The following is an 18580-nucleotide window of genomic DNA, read 5'->3' on the forward strand; positions in this document are numbered from 1 at the left end:
ATAGCTTGCTGTTCGGTGTGAGCCTAGGCTCCGTGTTGAAGACCGTACCTTGACCTATAATGGTTTACTTTTATAAATTGTGACTTGGATGGAGAGTTGTCTCATTGGCACTCATACCACATCTTATACCTATATCTATAAGCGTTAACAACTCCTTCTGAAAATTTATCGTTCCTATAACGAGTTGATTGACCGTTCTGGAAAATTTGTTTTACCGATTGACGAAAGAAATGTTTCAGTTGTACTATTCACTATGGTGTTCCCTTTTCCTCGATAACGATGCATAAACTTGTTATATATTTCACAGCATATTATAGTTGCAACTCTGTTTACATTATTAATCACAAAAATGATTTTTTAGGATTATAATTTTTCCTGTGTGTTTGCATGGCCTTGTAGATTGTGTCAGAATATATATATTTTTAAACAATATATTCTATGCTATAATCGGTGGTGGTACGGACAAATGACATGTTTTATGTCATTATTTAGATGACACAATGAAGATATTAAGTGGCTTCCAGAGTCTACAAGTCACGTTCGAAATAAAATAAAAGACTATTTTGTAGATATGCATTTTGTTTTCCTTGAACATTTTTGTTGGCATATACATTTTGGAATAAACTGTTGATACTGATATATGTCACGCATGTTGGAAGAAAAATGACGAAAAACAATTTTGCAGCAAATCAAGTCACTAAGCCTCAGAGAAGTCATGGAACTGATTTGTACTAAAACAAATTCAGAAACATCTTTATGACACAGATATATTATGAATGCTGAAGTTACAATCTACTCCAAATTGATTTGATGACAGAAAAAAATATTTAAAAATTGTGATATACCTTGAGGTTATTTATATTAACAAAAAACTTTTGAAAAGACTCTTTCTCTGCCTGGATTACAAGAAAACGTCAAAAATACAATTTTTTATAAAGATCTTTCTTTGCATAGATAAAAATTGACGTATAGAAACAGAGACTTTTCCAGACTGAATCTCAGTTTCGAATTCGAAGTAATAACTAACTCGATTTTAAATAAAATGTTACTGTATAATTTTGGTAAACAATGCTATTCGTAATTGGTTTTTATTGCCAGTACATATGTTCTTTTCACACAATTTATTAAATAGCTGCCATAACTATTAAGAAAATAGAGCCAACTCAGATTAATAATAGAGTCATCATAGATAGATTTTAGATTTACTCAAGAACATACCCATAACTTGATTATAGTCTTGCTGTCATAGACATTTCGAGTATCGTCCTCAAACACAGACATCATCCATATAAAAAGCTAGATTTGATGTTTCTAGTTCATATTTTTTACTCTTATTCACGGATAATTTTTTGCGACCGCAGTTCCTGGTGTCAAACTTATGAAAAGTTATAGCCTGTAAAATAGTTTGCTTTGTATTCTAGTTACTGTATTGAAATAAGAAGATGTTGTATGATTGTCAAGAGACAACTATCTACCAAAGTTCAAATGAAGTGAATGTAGGCAATGTTATGCTTTTTGTGCAGAATTTTATAGAATTGTTGAAAAACACAAGGAGATGGTCTCACTGTTTCAGTCTTTGTTGCGTTTTGTGCATGTGTAACGCTATAGTATCTCTTATCTGCCTAAACTGAATTTGCAGTACAATCCATTTAAACAATGTCTTTTACATGCTCTGAAAAGTGATTTGTTCTGAAGTTGATGGTGACTTATATTGTCCGAAACTAATCAAGGTATGAGTTAAGATAAAACAATGTGTTTATGATTATTAAAGAAATTGTGTTTTCTGAAAATAATTCATATTTTGCATTATCTAACAAAATAATCACCATACGAAGTTTTATCTGGAATGACCTTTTAACATGTTGAACAAAAACATAATGACTTTGAAATGTTTTTTTTTCTAATTATTTTTTCTTCATTTAAAAAAAACATGATGTTTAATATTCAATTTGATTCACAATTAGTATTATTACGTAAAGGTACATAGTTATCTTCGATACATAAAGAGGATATATATGAATATTTCGGAAACTTATATAATATAGAGTTATACCTCTTTTAATCACAGTTTTATCTGTTTGAAATTGCTGCATTGCAGTTATGTACGAGTTCTTTTTTAATCAATGAATAAACTTTAGTTGTTTTTGACCAATTACGATAAGCAGAGTCGTAAGTTGAACCTTCTTTTGACTACTATGCTAGTATAAATAAATGTTTCACGTGGTTCATTGACGTGTCTGCATGCGTGACGGGTTAAATGTCTAAGCAATACCAGGTTGTAGTTTTGTTACCTTTGTTTGTTTACCAATATTCCTGAAGAGATGTCGTTTCGTATGAAAACCATACCTGTATTATTGTTTCATGCATGTCAGACAAAAAAGAACCATCGGCATTTATTCATGACAGGTTAAATGGAATACGCAAATTATGATCACAAACGAGGAAATATGGTAATGATATAGAATGGAGATTGGGAAATGATTGCTATCAAAACAACTCTTCAAAGACGAACGACGTGTCTGAGTGAAGGATTGAATGTCGGTAAAACATATTTATTTGGTATTATCCCGGTGAATGATCGTCGTCTTTGTGACGGGTGGAATACCATTCAGTATTTTTGCTACCTAAATTAGTTTACAAATGTCTCTAGCGTGTCTTAAATAATACCTTTGTACGTTATCTTCTTTGATGGTATTTTGTCAAATGTTATGGGTGTCTTTCTGATATTATTTTACATTCAACCCCCTTGTTTATTAATTTTGTATTGTCATTGTGTCATAGATCAAATGTATTCATTCTGTGTATGTTCACTTGTTTGTGTTTATATGTCTATTGATTGAGTTAAACCATTTGAATTGATATTTTATTGTGTGTTTTTCTATGTTGTGATGTTACAGTATTGTTTCAGGTTGGGTGAAGTTTGGGGACTATTAAAACATTTAAACCCGCTGCATTTGTTTGCACCAGTCCTAAGGCAGGAACCTGATTTTCAGTGGTTATCGTTTGTTGATATGGTTCATAAGTGGTTTTCGTTTCCCGTTTTTGTTATATAAATTATACCGTTGGTTGTCCTGTTTGGATGGATTTACATTAGTCATTTGTGGGACCCTTTATAGCTTGCTGTTCGGTGTAAGTCAAGGCTCCGTGTTGAAGGCCGTACCTTGACCTATAATGGTTTACTTTTACAAAGTGTCACAGGAATGGAGAGTTGACTTATTGGCTCTCATACCATTTCTTCTTATATCTAGCTAGTGACTCATCGACGTGTCTGAGTAACGGAAAGAAGGTTTGCGGAATATTTGCATATGGTATTGTCAGTATGATTTCTTTTGTGACGGGTGATATGCACATTTTATGTAGTACGTAAGTGTTCTTATTATTTACTTATGTGAAAATACCATACCAATAAACTTACCTTAAATAGAGTAAGTACATTTTGTACTTTATATTGAAACTACATGTAATACAATATATTTCAATGAAAAACATCACAATCACATGTGAAGCAAGAGGTAATCATATACAAAATACAAATCACACATGATCATAATAAGAAATAAAGGAACTCAAAAATGGAATATGAATAATATACCTATACTTGTTAATACTTTAATCAAATTTGAAACTAATAAAGTTCAGTTTCTATGTAGCAACATCCCAGCAGCGCCTTCATACGATATTCCCGGGCTTGTATTTCCCATCATGATTTCCTTGATATAGGGTTGCCGCTCACGTAGAAGCTATTAAACCAAGAGTTCCAAATGGTGAAGTTGAAATCATCCAATCGTAAATTTTACGAATGCCATCACGAGTTGGTTGACCGTTATGAAATAACCGTTTCACAGATAATATCGGATATGTTCCTTATATCGTAACTACGATACCCTTCCCTTTTCAAGAATGTGACCTAATTTGTAATAACATGAGCAACACGACGGGTGCCACATGTGGAGCAGGATATTCTTACCCTTCCGGAGCACCTGAGATCACAAATGTTGTTGTTGGGGTTCGTGTTGCTTAGTCTTTAGTTTTCTATGTTGTGTATTGTGTACTATTATTTGTTTGTTTGTCTTTTTCTTTGTTAGCCATGGCGGTGTCAGTTTATTTTCGATCTATGAGTTTGACTGTCCCTCTGGTATATTTCGCCCCTCATTTTAAGGTATCTTTTTATTACCTAAATGATAGTAATCCTGTCATAAGTAATGTTATTCATTATGAAATGCATACGAACGCAAATGATATTCCCTTTCTTCTTTTATATATAACGCGTATATGGAGACATTCGATGAATATTACATATTCTTTTATTGTTATGATATGTAAATATTGTAAGTAAGGTCTCTGAGAATAATTATATAGAGTTCGTCTTCATTCTTTGATCAGGAATGGACTGAACTACGGTTCAAAACTGCTGTTTATCATTAATTCACCCGTTCCTTCTCTATTATCTTTCGATTACTAGTATGTTTGCGTAAGGCCATAATACTATAACCGGGATCCATACAGGTTCAGAATAAACTAAGTTTGTTCATCAATGTCAACATTCGCAATCGCCGCCTTTTGCACCAGCAAATTTATTGACGTCAATGACCTCATGACGGGACATCAGCATTCAAACAGCATTGTGTAATTTGCCCATATTCACCGTAGGGCCACGACACTTTGGTGGAATATGTGTACAAAAGCGAGTACACATCAGACTTCAAGAAAACTGCGGCCTACCACAGGGTGCTGACTCCTGATTCCAAAGAAAACACTTGGACAAACCAACTACGCCGCAGTCGATGCAACCCGTGAAACACACTTATCTTTGATATTGTATGCATCCTCGTTGTGTAAATGAACTAAACCATGATTGACCTATAGATGTTATAATATGTTATCATTTGATATTAAAGATCAATGAAATATGATTGTTACATCACAAAGTACCATTATATTTATTATATTTGACTTTTTTAATTTCAAGCAACATCAGCTGGTACAATTTGGGTCTATTATTAGATTAAGTCCATCTTATAATGCAAATAGAACATAAATCTGAGTCTATGAGCTTTCATCGAATCATGTGATGCTCACACGGAATGAAATTGAGGAAAGAAACGGAGAAACAACAACCTAACAAAAGAGCAACGAGTAAAACAAGCACAAGGCAAAAAATGGTCCTTCACATCAAGAGCGAGATAAAAATCCGAATCCGGTGTATTCCTTCAGTCCGCCAATTAACAGTAATGTATAGTAGTTCGGCACAAATGGACGTCATACTAAACTCCGAAAAAAATAAAGGAACACAAATTAAAAAAGAAAAACATAAAAAAACCAAAAAAAACCAATTAAATTGATGTCTCCATCAAATGAAAATCAAGAAAATTTCTCCAGTTAATTATGCCGTCAAACATACGAGAGGCACATTACGTGTAGCATGCCAAACACTGGTTTTAGAATTATTGTGTTTATTAGTCGATGCAAAAACCCTATGAGTAAATTATTATCAATTTCAAAAACAGACATCTTTAATGACCTATGAACAACATCATCGTAACTATATCCTTTCCGAATAAGTCTGTTTTAAGGTTTGTTTATCTTTTGAGGGGAATGAGGACATGTTTGTGCTTTGTATAGAATATTACTATGGAATATGGGATGTAAAAGAGGGACGAAAGATACCAGAGGGACAGTCAAACTCATAGATCGAAAATAAACTGACAACGCCATGGCTAAAAATAAAAAGACAAACAGACAAATAATAGTACAGAAGACACAACATAGAAAACTAAAGACTAAGCAACACGAAACCCACCAAACACTGGGGGTGATCTCAGGTGCTCCGGAAGGGTAAGCAGATCCTGTTCCACATGTGGCACCCGTCGTGTTGCTTATGTTATTACAAATCCGTTAAATAGTCTAATTCGGTAGGTCACATTCGTGAAAAGGGAAGGGTTTTGTAGTTACGACATCTGAACGTATAAGATGCCTGCATGTTGATTTATATTTTCGAATGATGTCCTTGTACATGTAGCGATGATGACATTTTGTGAATGTTTTGACTAGTTTGTGATATTAAAAAACCTGGCCTTGTGTAATAATTTGTAAGCAATACAGTTATTTTCTGCGTTCAAATATGTGTTACAAACACGAGCGAAAGGTGAGATAATCAAATACCATTAGATGGTACCAAAAAGGATCGTCATCATCCAACTTTGGATAATTGAAAATAGGAAATAGAAGTAATCTTCTCTTAAACAATTAAAATAAAGCGAAACCCAATGTCCACGGCTTCCCTCTTCATCTTCACACAATTACTATCATTATTTTCATTTAACAATGCAATGTTCATGTTCGGAACAATATTGAAATATATTGGTTTAGCTAATGTCCTGCAATTATTTTATCACATAATCTTTAATTATGTTTATTAAGAGATAGATTCCTTCTGATAAGAAATCGTAAAGTTTGTATGCTATATGCTATTAATAATTTAAATATGTTTGCATCAATCCTACACTAGATTCAAATATATGATAAATGGCAATCAGAAAAATTACTGACCGGGACAAATTCATATATTACCGAAAATACATAAAATAAATTTTGTAGTTTATGACAATGTCATTAGTATAGGATTTGATATTGATTTAATAGTCCCACCAGGGACACCTATCATTTCCCAGATTGGTACGATCACTGAACACATACGTCGTTATGTTGATTTTTTCCTTGTGCCTATAGTTAAGAAACACCATACTTTTACCAGAGATTCATCTGATGTAATACAAAAAGTAGAAACAATCAAATCATAGGACAATTGCCTTTTATGTAGCTTTGACAAATGTCAGGTTTTTACTAACTTTCCAATTGAAGAAATTCTTTTATCAGTAAGAACAGCACATGATGCATTTGATAAATCGCATTATAATATAAAATATCTCTCTGCTGATGATTTAGTTTCCCTCCTGTGATATGTTATGCAATATAATATCTTTGAATTTAATCAATTATATCAACAATGTTTAGGTTCTGCAATTGGAGCCTGCTGTGCACCAGAATGTAGTAATATTTTGTTATATCAAATAATTAAAGAAATTCTTTCATCATTTCTTTACAAGACAGACATATTTTATTATGCCAGATACATGGATGATGGAATAATAATCCTCCACGGCAAAAGACATGAATTGGAAGAATAAGCAGAATATATATATACACCAATACCATCATGTATTATTTGCGAAGTTGATACGGAATATTTATCAACAAGGTATTGGTACCTTACGATGAACTCTTTTCTATAAAAAAGGACGAGACGTTCTATGACATACCTCTGATTCATCAACTGTCTGCTCAGACACTAGTGACGTTTTATAATGGCTTAGTAGGAGCTGCAAGTTCTTGACTACCGAATAAATTGGGAAATGTGTAACCCATATGCAGGTGAAGTTGGTATATTACTACTAAGGTGGGGGAAATTGATAATTTCAAAATTAGAATCGTCTCGTGTGTCATAGATTCTGGTACTGAGATGACGCGGAGGAAGCCGTGTTTGTTGTTTCTTTAATTTCAGTCTGGGTGATATATTAATGGAACCCAATCAGAAAATTTCGGATTGTTAATGGAAAGAACATCATCAATATATCTGAAAGTGAAATAAAATAATCTGGCATCTTTGATATTCTTGTTTTTGAATTGTGTCTGAAGGAACTCCGTTTCATATGAAAATAAGAGGACGTCGGCAAGGAGATGCGCACAGTTCATTCCTATAGGAATGCCGACAATTTGTTGAAAAAGTCTACCTCCAAATTCAACAAATATGTTGTCGATAAGAAACTCCAGCATACAGATCACTTGTCCTCTGTGTAGCATGTTTTTCCCTTTTGTTCACTATTAACAAAATATTCATTATTGTATTCCAAAGTAATAAATTTATAGCGTATGCTACCATTTTTATGATTAAAGGCATTGTGGATTATTTCTTTTAGGCGATTTTTCAATTCCAGATGGGAAATGGTGGTATACACGGTTGCAAAATTATAAGTTATGATAGAACTGATCTCAGAAAAAGACCGAGATTTGAAATTATCCAGAAGTTCTTAAGAATTTTTAAGAATCCACATATGGTAAATACTACTTCGCGAGTAAACATTTCACAGTATTTCTGAAGACCCTCTTTCACTGCGGACAGAATTCTAGTCTATCTAATGGACAATTCTTTAGTGGAACATGCAGATGAGACGTCACTGAATTGTTGTTTGTACGGAATTGTGTGAAGCTTTTGTATCCAATACAAACAAGGTAAATCCTCCGATTTTTTGTTCAATGTAATGTTCATTGAAGCCTTGAAGGAATTATGGCTCGAAAAAATCTCATCCTTGTCAAATGGTGTCCGTATAATTTATAGAGTGTCATGTTTAGTCAGTCTTAATAACGCTGTTGCGGCAGTTTTTCTTGTAATTGAAATTATATGGATCAAACGATTTAGATTTATAAACACCATGCAATGGACAGAGGGTATGTTACTGCAGATAATCTAATTCACATGAGTTCAACAACGAAGCGGTCAGTAAGGCTGCCAATAAGTACTTATCTAAATACCAACTGCCTGTTGAAATATCAACCTATCATTCAAACTCAAAAAATACATTTGGTAAATAGTTCATAAAAAATGCAGCCTTTGAATTCAAACATCACTGAAAACTATCATACTGAAATGATACATGTAGCTGGCAATCAGAACAACGAAAACTGCACGTCCCGTTAAGATTTTTTGATTAAAAATATGTATTCATCTTTGATTAAAATCTTACCAAGTTGAAATTCTATATGTCGGTTTTATAAAGACCACACGTGCACATTTTAAAAAGACCAGTTTTACGACGTCCTGTTAAAAAAAAGCAGAGGAAAACTGTAGCAATCGATGTCAAATCAAGAAAGGATACGCCTACAACACAAAGCCCAAATAATACAATGCATACAACACATAATATCTCGGATATGGTCAATGTACAACACAGACTTTCTATAGATCTAGAACAAATATCACACGTGTGGGCTTTATACTGCTGTTCGCAGCACGATATAACAGCACATAGAATAAGAGTCTTGTGCAAAATAGCAATGTTCTCCATATCTAAATTAAGAATATACACAAGTATGACATATGATTTTTAGTGAACTTGTTCTTACTAAAATAAATAGAAGAAAATATTAACAAAAATACACAACTCCTAGGTAAAAGAGATGCACTCCATTTTATAAGCAATTTAAAATCTCATACATACATTGAATTTTCATTTACCTCGATTAATTGTTTATAAAATACTTACAATTTAGAGTGAATTTAATTTTGTCAATTTGCCTCGTCAATAAATCAATAGTTGCAACAACATTCTGCTCATCGACGTTGGTTATCTGAATAAAAGAGGGACACACATGATCATCAAATCAACACGTACACGTGAAATGTAACTTTGATTAAATCAAGTCTAAAATTCAAGTGAAATATATTATTTTTTATTTCTTTGGTTTTTTTTGCTGATTGATTGATTGCTATTTAACACCACTTTCAGTTCTATTTTCGCTATTTTGTAGCGGCTAGTTTTTTATAGATGGAGAAAGCCAGGGTTTCAGGAAAGAATAAACAACCTGTCATTGGAAAAATTACAGTCGTAGTCGATTAAGAATAAAGTCATGTGCACCTGCCCCAGGCTAGTGATACAGTAGTTCGACTACTTAGAACACTCGTCCACCGAGACCACTTCTTTGTTAACCCTTGCTAAGCACTTAATATGTAATACTTAAAAAAAAAGAAATAAATTTGTGTCATCCGATTTACTTTAATTAACAGTGTGCAAATGATTGATAAAAAACCAATACATGTATAAAACAATAACTATCAAACTAATTTTCATGTCTGCAATACTCACCTTGATTTCAAATCTAGATGGTTTGGAGTCAATCTTTAGCAAAAATAATAAATTCCGATTTCCTGAGCATATCTCATATTCTACTTTGTATTTACACACCCTGAGTTTGTAAAAAAATAGAAGAAAGAAGCTCGTTTTAAAAGTAAACTTACAGTAGAGCCTTGTATTTTATATCTCTGAACACCTCTATACATTTTTCGAATTTAAGTATAACCAACACAAATAATACCCATGACACTTGTAGCTCTGTCGAAGCTCTAGGGTTTATAGGTTTGTGGTGTAGGTTATTGTGTTTTTTTCGTATCCTTATTTTGTTTTACAAAACTTTCTTCATTTATTATTTAGAATATACTCATACAAAAATCATGATAGTTGTGACTCACTGTTAACGTATTTTTAGAGATATTATTGCGATTTCAAAGGATATATTTTGAAATGAAAAACCCTCCATTACGAAAGTATTTATACATAGTATAGATAAATGGAAATAAAAATTATAGCCTGTCTTAATTTTGAAAGTATTATAGGAAGCTAGTATATACTGAAATAACAAAAAGCTTGAAATATTTTTTTAAATCCTCATTATAAGCATTGTAAGAAAATTATGTGAACACATGATATCTGGCTTATCGGTGAATAGAAACTGCCCAGGTAGCAATACACAGTTTGGAGTTGGGTAAAGGCACCTGTGGAGTTTTCAAATATTAAAGTTATTAGGCAATAAAATCAATATTGAGACAACTGAGTACTAATTAATCCATAAAAGTTGGTTTAAAAGAACATCACGTTAATTTTTACATGATTTATGGACTATTTCTGTTTGACTGACCGTATCTTCATAGTAAGACCGGCCGTAGGTCCGGACATCAATATAATGTTTACAAACACCTGTTTTACACAAAGTTTTTGATGCAATTTTATAAAAACTGAAACGATAGACATATGATTTTAATGTGATTTCTTTATGGATATATGGCACCAGTTTCAGAAAAGGTATAACTCCAAGAGATTGACATTATTCTTCTGGCAAAAGTTTTGAGATCTATGTGATATCTGTTTCCTCCTTTTTTGCAATATCTTATAGCAAATTATTGCAGATAGTTCCCAATGATACACCAACTAAAGAAATTATATTTTGACATTTAAACTACTGGATATCAAATATATCGAATAAACTGATTACACGTATATGCACATATATGACACAACAGTAATCTTAAGTTGCAAATAAGCAAGAAAAAGGGTATTGCAAAATTTATGGGTGTACATTTTAATTTTTTTCCTAACTGTATATTGCTACCTTAGTCCGAACTAATGCAATTTGTCTGCTGACAAGCACTTGTACTGGTGACGTTGTTTAATTATTGATAGGTATATTCAACCTCTATTATTTATATTATCGGACGCAAAATCAAGTTCAATTAATGGTTCATATTAGACATGTTCACCTTAAGGCGATACCGAAACCGAAACTGAAACAAAAACCGATACCGAAACCGAAATCAAAAAAAGTAGTGAGGTACATTGTAAATGATTATAATGTAATGTTAATTAACTCAACCTTTTTACTCCAATATATTGTTTGAAATTCGAATACACAATACAGGGTATTACTTGAATTCATCAATTCACATCAATTTATAAAAAAAAAAGAAAAGTTAATTTAAACCATTACTAAATGCACTAAAGCAAGTAATATACAATTTAAGATGTTGATACAATTATATATGATGTACATTAATCATGAAGCAGGTTTCGTCGTCGGGAAAGAGCTGCACACAGTTCTACAATAGGTGCAATATCGTTCCAACTATGTCTATAAAGAGAACTGATTATTTTTCTAATTTGTTTTCGGCTAATGGAAAGTTCTATATAAACTCTTTTTCAATATATCTTTTGATTGACAAATTTGCGTTGATCGCGAATTATTGCATTTTGATTGCGTAGCTGGCTTAGAGTATACGGTGTTGCAATAGGATGTTCAGATGGATATAAGGTTTCGCCAAGCAAGAAACAATCAATCGGTTTCGGTTTCAGTTTCGGTATTCGCTTATGGTGAACATGACTAATAATCGAACATTCCTGTAAGCTGAATGTTACTCCACAGTTATTCACAGTTTTGAACATATATTCAATTTGAAATGTTACCAAAAATTTGGGTGCGTCAAAGATACAGCAAAATTGAAAAATAAATGTATATTCATGTACCTTTTTCTTAAACTCCCAAGTTTAAATCCCGCCGGACTTTATATATTAAAAACATTTTGCAGGCATGTGCGTTGAACTTGGTTACATTCCAGGATTATATTTCCCTTTTCATCGAACATGTTGAAAGCATTATTTTGACGATGAACTGAAAGACGTAAATATATTGGCAATTTATTACAAACAAGAGTATTATGCCGTAGAAAAATATCCCGGTGTTGTACACACAATAAATTAAATTGTGTGTTACAATGTGTCATTAAGTTAAAATATGGTAAAAGTATATAACTCGTAGGACATTGTGAAAAAATATATGAAATACAACAGTCTTTTGTAAAAAAAAAAAACACACGTACACAATATATATATAGTATTTGTATAAAGATCTACGATACAATAAAGGCAACAGTAGTATACCGTTGTTCGAAAGTCATAAATCGATTGAGAGAAAACAAATCCGGGTTACAAACTGAGGTAATAAGAGGAAAACAACAAAACAACAGAAACACTGAAGTGAAACAAAAAAAACCAAAAAAAAAAACGACAATGCAACGTACACAGAAACGAACTATAAGATAACAAATGCCATTTTCTTGACTTGGTACAGGACATTTTTAAGAAAAAAATGGTGTGTTGAACCTGGTTTTGCGGCTAGCCAAACCTCTTGCTTTTATGGCAATGTTAAATATAACACTAAAATGACAACATTACATCACAGGACTACAGTGCAAACAAATGCAAGAATATTCAGGACAGATAAACACACAAATAAACATTACAATAGGACATTTCAACATGTTAATAGTTATCAAAAGGTACCAAGCTTATAATTTAATACACCATACGTGCTTTTCGTCTACAGACTCACCAGTGCCGCTCAGATAAGTTTGTTAACGGTATAATATAGCCAATTACACACGATGGCTAACTATTCAATAAACATGATAAAGTGTCGTAGTTTTTTGCCAAATCGTCGTGTATATCTTTTACTATTATATATCCACTTCTAATAAACATAGGGATAGCTATCTAAGTTCAGTCATCTATATTCCAATACCACTATAATACGAAATTTCAACAATCTAACACCAACCACCTTCAGAACAACACTCCTCTATCTCCCATTGGACAACTATTGGATTGTTATGATTTATTCACATACCATTAGATGGTTTATATTCATTCATTTATTGTAAATAAGTATATCCACTATTTCTTATGTATTTTTGCTGTGTTTCCTTGAAAATGTAGGAATACATCTTTAAAGAAAATAGTTTGTAGTGATATGATCTACACATATCTAGAAAAAATATTTATGATATTTAGCATTTAAACTTTTTTATTTTTTACCTCCATCAACAAATAGGAAATTCTTTGCTTACACGAGTAACAGGTGTAAGAAAAAATGCATTCACAAAAGAACTCTAGTAAAAAATATTAAATCAATATAATAGCGGAATTATTTTGTTAATAACATATGATTGGAAACAAAAGAACCAAGAACAAGAGCTTTCTCTGTCTCAAAGTTGTTACCTTAACATTTTGTTATAGTTACAATACTACAAAAATGAACATTACGCGATAACTTCTGTATGAATGGTCGAATCATAATGATGATATAATATTGTCAACAACACAAGATGACAAAAGATCATAAAAGGTATGATGTCAAATAACAAAAATACCAAACTCCGAGAAAATTCAAAACGAAAAGTTCCTAATCAAATTGCAAAATCAAAAACGAAAACACATCAAACCAATGGAAAACAACTGTCATATTCCTGACTCAGTACAGTCATTTATGTAAAAATAGTGAGTTCATCTGGTTTTACAGATGGATAAACGTCTTACTTGAATGACAGTCGCATACAATTATATTATATTGCCACAATGTGTGAAAAAATAAACAGACATAATCGAAACAAATGTCAAAAGTTGGGTTGCAGCAGGTAACTTTGTGTTATAATCTTAATCACTATAAAACAAACAAATATGTCAACACAGAAACGCAAGAAGGCATGTAATCAAAGCACTTTATTAAAAATAAAAGTCAAGAATGCAAGAATTTACCATAGCACAATCACATGCTATCATTCTACAAAAACTCACTATAGAAAGAGGAAAAATGTCACTTTGTTTATCTTTTTTTTTTGTAACCGTTTATGTGTCGTCTGTTTGATACAGAACTAGAACACATTGGGTACTCATCACATTAACACATGTTCATCAACCGTTAATAAAAGTTACGATTGACCTTGTCGTCAAATACATGTACCTCCTAATACTAAAACGATATATATTTATATATATTATATATATATATATATATATATAAACAAGTTAAAATTGATAACAACGTTCAAACCTATGATTGCGTCGGATAAAATTCGCACTTTTTATACGTGTGCATGTAAAACAAATTTCGTTGTAGAGGGATCTAAATACAGCACAAACAATATCTTCCAAAAGACCAAAAAAAGTGAAAAAGTATATTTTAACAAAACGCATTTGACTAACAGGTCGAATAACTGCTGTTCTTAAACCCTGCTGACTGCCATTAACGATTGCCAAATAAATTATCACAAAATGAAACAAAATTGATATTTATATTAATTTAATATCAAACAGAAAACAATAAACTTGCGGCAAAGGTGGTAAACCACAAACATGAGGTGCTTAAATGTATACACAATATCCGGATTTCGACAATTATTGTCTCTTCAGTGAAGTAAGGAATCGAAACGGTATTTAGAAGGCCATATAATGTACCTCGATTTAGGATAGACTCTTGAATTTTAAAGAGTCGAAATAGGATGAACGGATAATATAAACCGGAGGGGAAATATAATTCAAGACCAAATAAAATAAATATAAACAAGTCTAAATAGAAAACAACATTCAACCCTATGATCGCGTTGGATAAAAATCGCAATTTTTATACATGTGCATGTAAAACAAAATTTGTTGTATAGGGTTCTAAATACAGCACAAACAACATTTTCAAAAAGACCAAAAATGTGAAAAAGTATATTTTAACAAAACACCTTTGACTAACAGGTCAATATATATATATATATATATATATATGTATATATATATAGAGTCTATAAGAATATACCAACCAGTAAACTTAATAGGTATTGGATCATCAAAATTGACAATACTACACAAACAGGGAAAATTATATGAGTCTAAAAGATTGTGTAACAATACCGATCAATAGATGGAAAACAAAACACTAAAAAGTGTTGAATATCATCGCACAAAGATGGAAAAACTGAACAGATGATATAAATTATACAATAATTGCAAATATTTCGGCTCAACAAATGGCCTTCCTCAGTGTTAAAAGTTTTAACAATACTGATATATAATGTATAAGGTGTAAACATAGATCAATAATAATACAGGTAAGTTTTGGTCGATTGATTTTAATCCAAAATCCTGAATATCATAATATAAACATTAGACTGTAAATTTAATTATTTCTTTCTATTGATTCCATCTGGATGGAGGACACCCAGTGTTTTTATCCAAAACTTCTCCCGATTCTCTCTTTGCCTATTTTGCCATGTACAATCCTATTCGATCACAAGGATCTTCATGTGATCAAAATCTTTCAGATTGTGATCTGGTAACCTGAAGTGTTGGCTGACAGGAATATACGGTTTTCTTGTGAGGTCACTCCTGTGGCCATTAAGGCGCTTTTGAAATGGCTGCATGGATTCACCAACATATTGGAGACCACATATAGGACACTCAAGAACGTAAATCACGTTTGAGCTTTTGCAGTTGACATTGCAGAAGATCTTGTATGTCTTTTCTGTGGTCTTACTGTGAAATGTTGATGAATGCTGCAATTGGGTCAATATCCCTAATGGATCTTGAGATGAGGAACACAGATTTATGACTCTCATTAAAAAATTAGTCCGCCATACAATTGTGGAAACTGTGATTTTAAAAATTGACATAAATGAACTAGGACTGGTGTTTTATAGAGCTGATGTGATGTGAAAAAAAGTATAAAAAAATAAACCTGAACAAATAATTACAAGGGACATATTTTTTAATGATTTTTATGGTCAGAATTTTGTGATTATTTCCTGAGGAGAGTAACATTTTTCACTATCTTTCGGGGTTGGGCACTTGACGGGAAAACGAATCACACTTGCTACCCCGAAAATCGCACCACACATGTGCAAGTGTCTCAGCTTCAAAATGAGTCATCATACATATCCAAGTTTACGATATGGCCTGAGCAACAGAAGAAAACGTTAACATTTCCGCCTATGGAGAATCTTTTACGCATATTGTCCCAATTTATGGCCTTGAATTTCAAAGGTAATGGAGTGTTTCATGGCTCAGTGACCACAAATTAGGATGATAGCTGCTGAAATCAAGGTCAGTTACACTCTTTTAGTGCTAATTAATCAAAATAATACAAAATGGCTTCCCAAACTTTTGATTTTTATCAAAAATATACTAATTTTTTGTTGTTAAATAGCATTGATGCAGAAAATGGGTCATGTAAAATCTGGACAGGGGTCATTCAAAGGAAAAGAAATTATATTCTAGGGATGCTAAATGTGGCTTATCCAAATGAAAAAAGGACAAAAATGAATGTTGCACGCTTGGCAAAAATGTTACAGTTAAAAACAATTGACATTGATAGAAATTTAGATGCCTCGCACCTCTGCCATAATGCCTTGTGTGTTAATGCTGACCATATAATTTTTGAGCCCCATGATTTAAATAACCACCGTAAGGTCTGTGTAACTTCACAAAAATGCACCACTCATGAACTGCATGGCACAACATATCCTAACTGCATGTTGCATCTTAAACTGTGGTTTGTTCTATTTTTAATTCTAAAATTTAACTCTCCGAGGTGACATATTCCACACTTCACTATGCATGAATCATTTACTCAAATACAAGTTTCTTACACTGCTAAAAAATGAAAATGGGATAAAAGCCCTCCCTCTCACCCTCCAAGACACTGAAACAAACATGCATGTTTATATTAACCTGAGGTAACACATTTTACGGCTTGTTTCGCGAGTGTTTACCTTTCATTGACATAGGAGGGGGAGTAACTCTTGTTGTTTACAAATGTATTTTTAACTGTGTCAGGAAATTGGGACATTCAAACCACATGAACCAACTAAAGTAAGCATGCTTTAAAAGAAATCTTCAATATAAAAACCAAACAAATCAAACAAAAACTACAAAATTATAAAATTAGGATATCTAAAGTAAAATAAAAAGCTAACAGAACTGAAATAGTTGCAAATGGAAGTAAATATGGACATGATTTTATTTTATTTTATTTCCTTGTATGTTGTATCAATGAATGTGTGCATGATAGGAAAAATAAATTTTTATGCAATACATGTGTGTTAATTTGCATGTATGATGCTGTGTGTGGTATGTTTCAATGTCAATACACTTTGTAAGATGTGTACAACTCTAAATTATGATGTCATAATGCAATGACGTCACAAAAACAATGGCGTCACAATGTACTCTTCACCAAAGAAATAACCCATTTTTCCCACTTTCAACACACATACAAAAAAAACCTCTAAAATTCTTATTCCTTGATGGATTTTGAAAACAAGACTAGTTTTGGAAAGGTCTGTGACTAATCGTTACAGTAATGAACATATATTAGAGATATTTATTCAATAAAAAAAAATATATAATAGAAAACAAGACTATCAGGGTGGAAAAATTTCTTAAATCTGATAGTTTTTAAGTGAAAAACACTATATTTACATGATTTATCAACATAAAATGAGGATTTGTAGAAAGTCTGTAAGGTAGAAGAGGCTTATGAATTGCAGTTATACCAATAAAAGTTAAAACAAATGTTTAAAATGTAAATTTATAACATATGCTTATTGTGTTTTTTTCTTCCTTAAAAAGGATATTGAACAGTTATAAACATTGCTACCTAAAAGTATTAAAATGAGCTTATTTTATTTCAGATATGGCTAAAACTTCACAGAATTGTTCAGAAATGTGTACTTAAGGGATACAAACTGCAATATAAGTGGAATCTGACATTAGCTGATCTAATATGGGTCAATATCCCTAATGGACCTTGAGATGAGGAACACAGATTTATGACTCTCATTAAAAAATTAGTCCGCCATACAATTGTGGAAGCTGTGATTTTAAAAATTGACATAAATGAACTAGGACTGGTGTTTTATAGAGCTGATGTGATGTGAAAAAAGTATAAAAAAATAAACCTGAACAAATAATTACAAAGGACATATTTTTTAATGATTTTTATGGTCAGAATTTTGTGATTATTTCCCGAGGAGAGTGACATTTTTCACTATCTTTCGGGGTTGGGCACTTGACGGGAAAACGAATCACACTTGCCACCCCGAAAATCGCACCACACATGTGCAAGTGTCTCAGCTTCAAAATGAGCCATCATACAT

The 18580-nt window shown here is 32.2% G+C and overlaps 1 long non-coding RNA gene across 1 annotated transcript; it reads left to right on the top strand.

Annotated features, from left to right (window-relative positions):
- Positions 1-17205: 17205 nt before the first annotated feature.
- Positions 17206-18394, top strand: LOC127710645 (uncharacterized). Its single transcript, XR_007986255.1, has 2 exons — positions 17206-17294; positions 18116-18394. It is a non-coding gene; the product is annotated as an uncharacterized LOC127710645 (long non-coding RNA).
- The last annotated feature ends 186 nt before the right edge of the window (positions 18395-18580 follow it).

Source organism: Mytilus californianus, unplaced genomic scaffold (genome assembly GCF_021869535.1).
Source record: "Mytilus californianus isolate M0D057914Y unplaced genomic scaffold, xbMytCali1.0.p SCAF_8, whole genome shotgun sequence".
NCBI classification, from domain to species: Eukaryota; Metazoa; Mollusca; class Bivalvia; order Mytilida; family Mytilidae; genus Mytilus; species Mytilus californianus.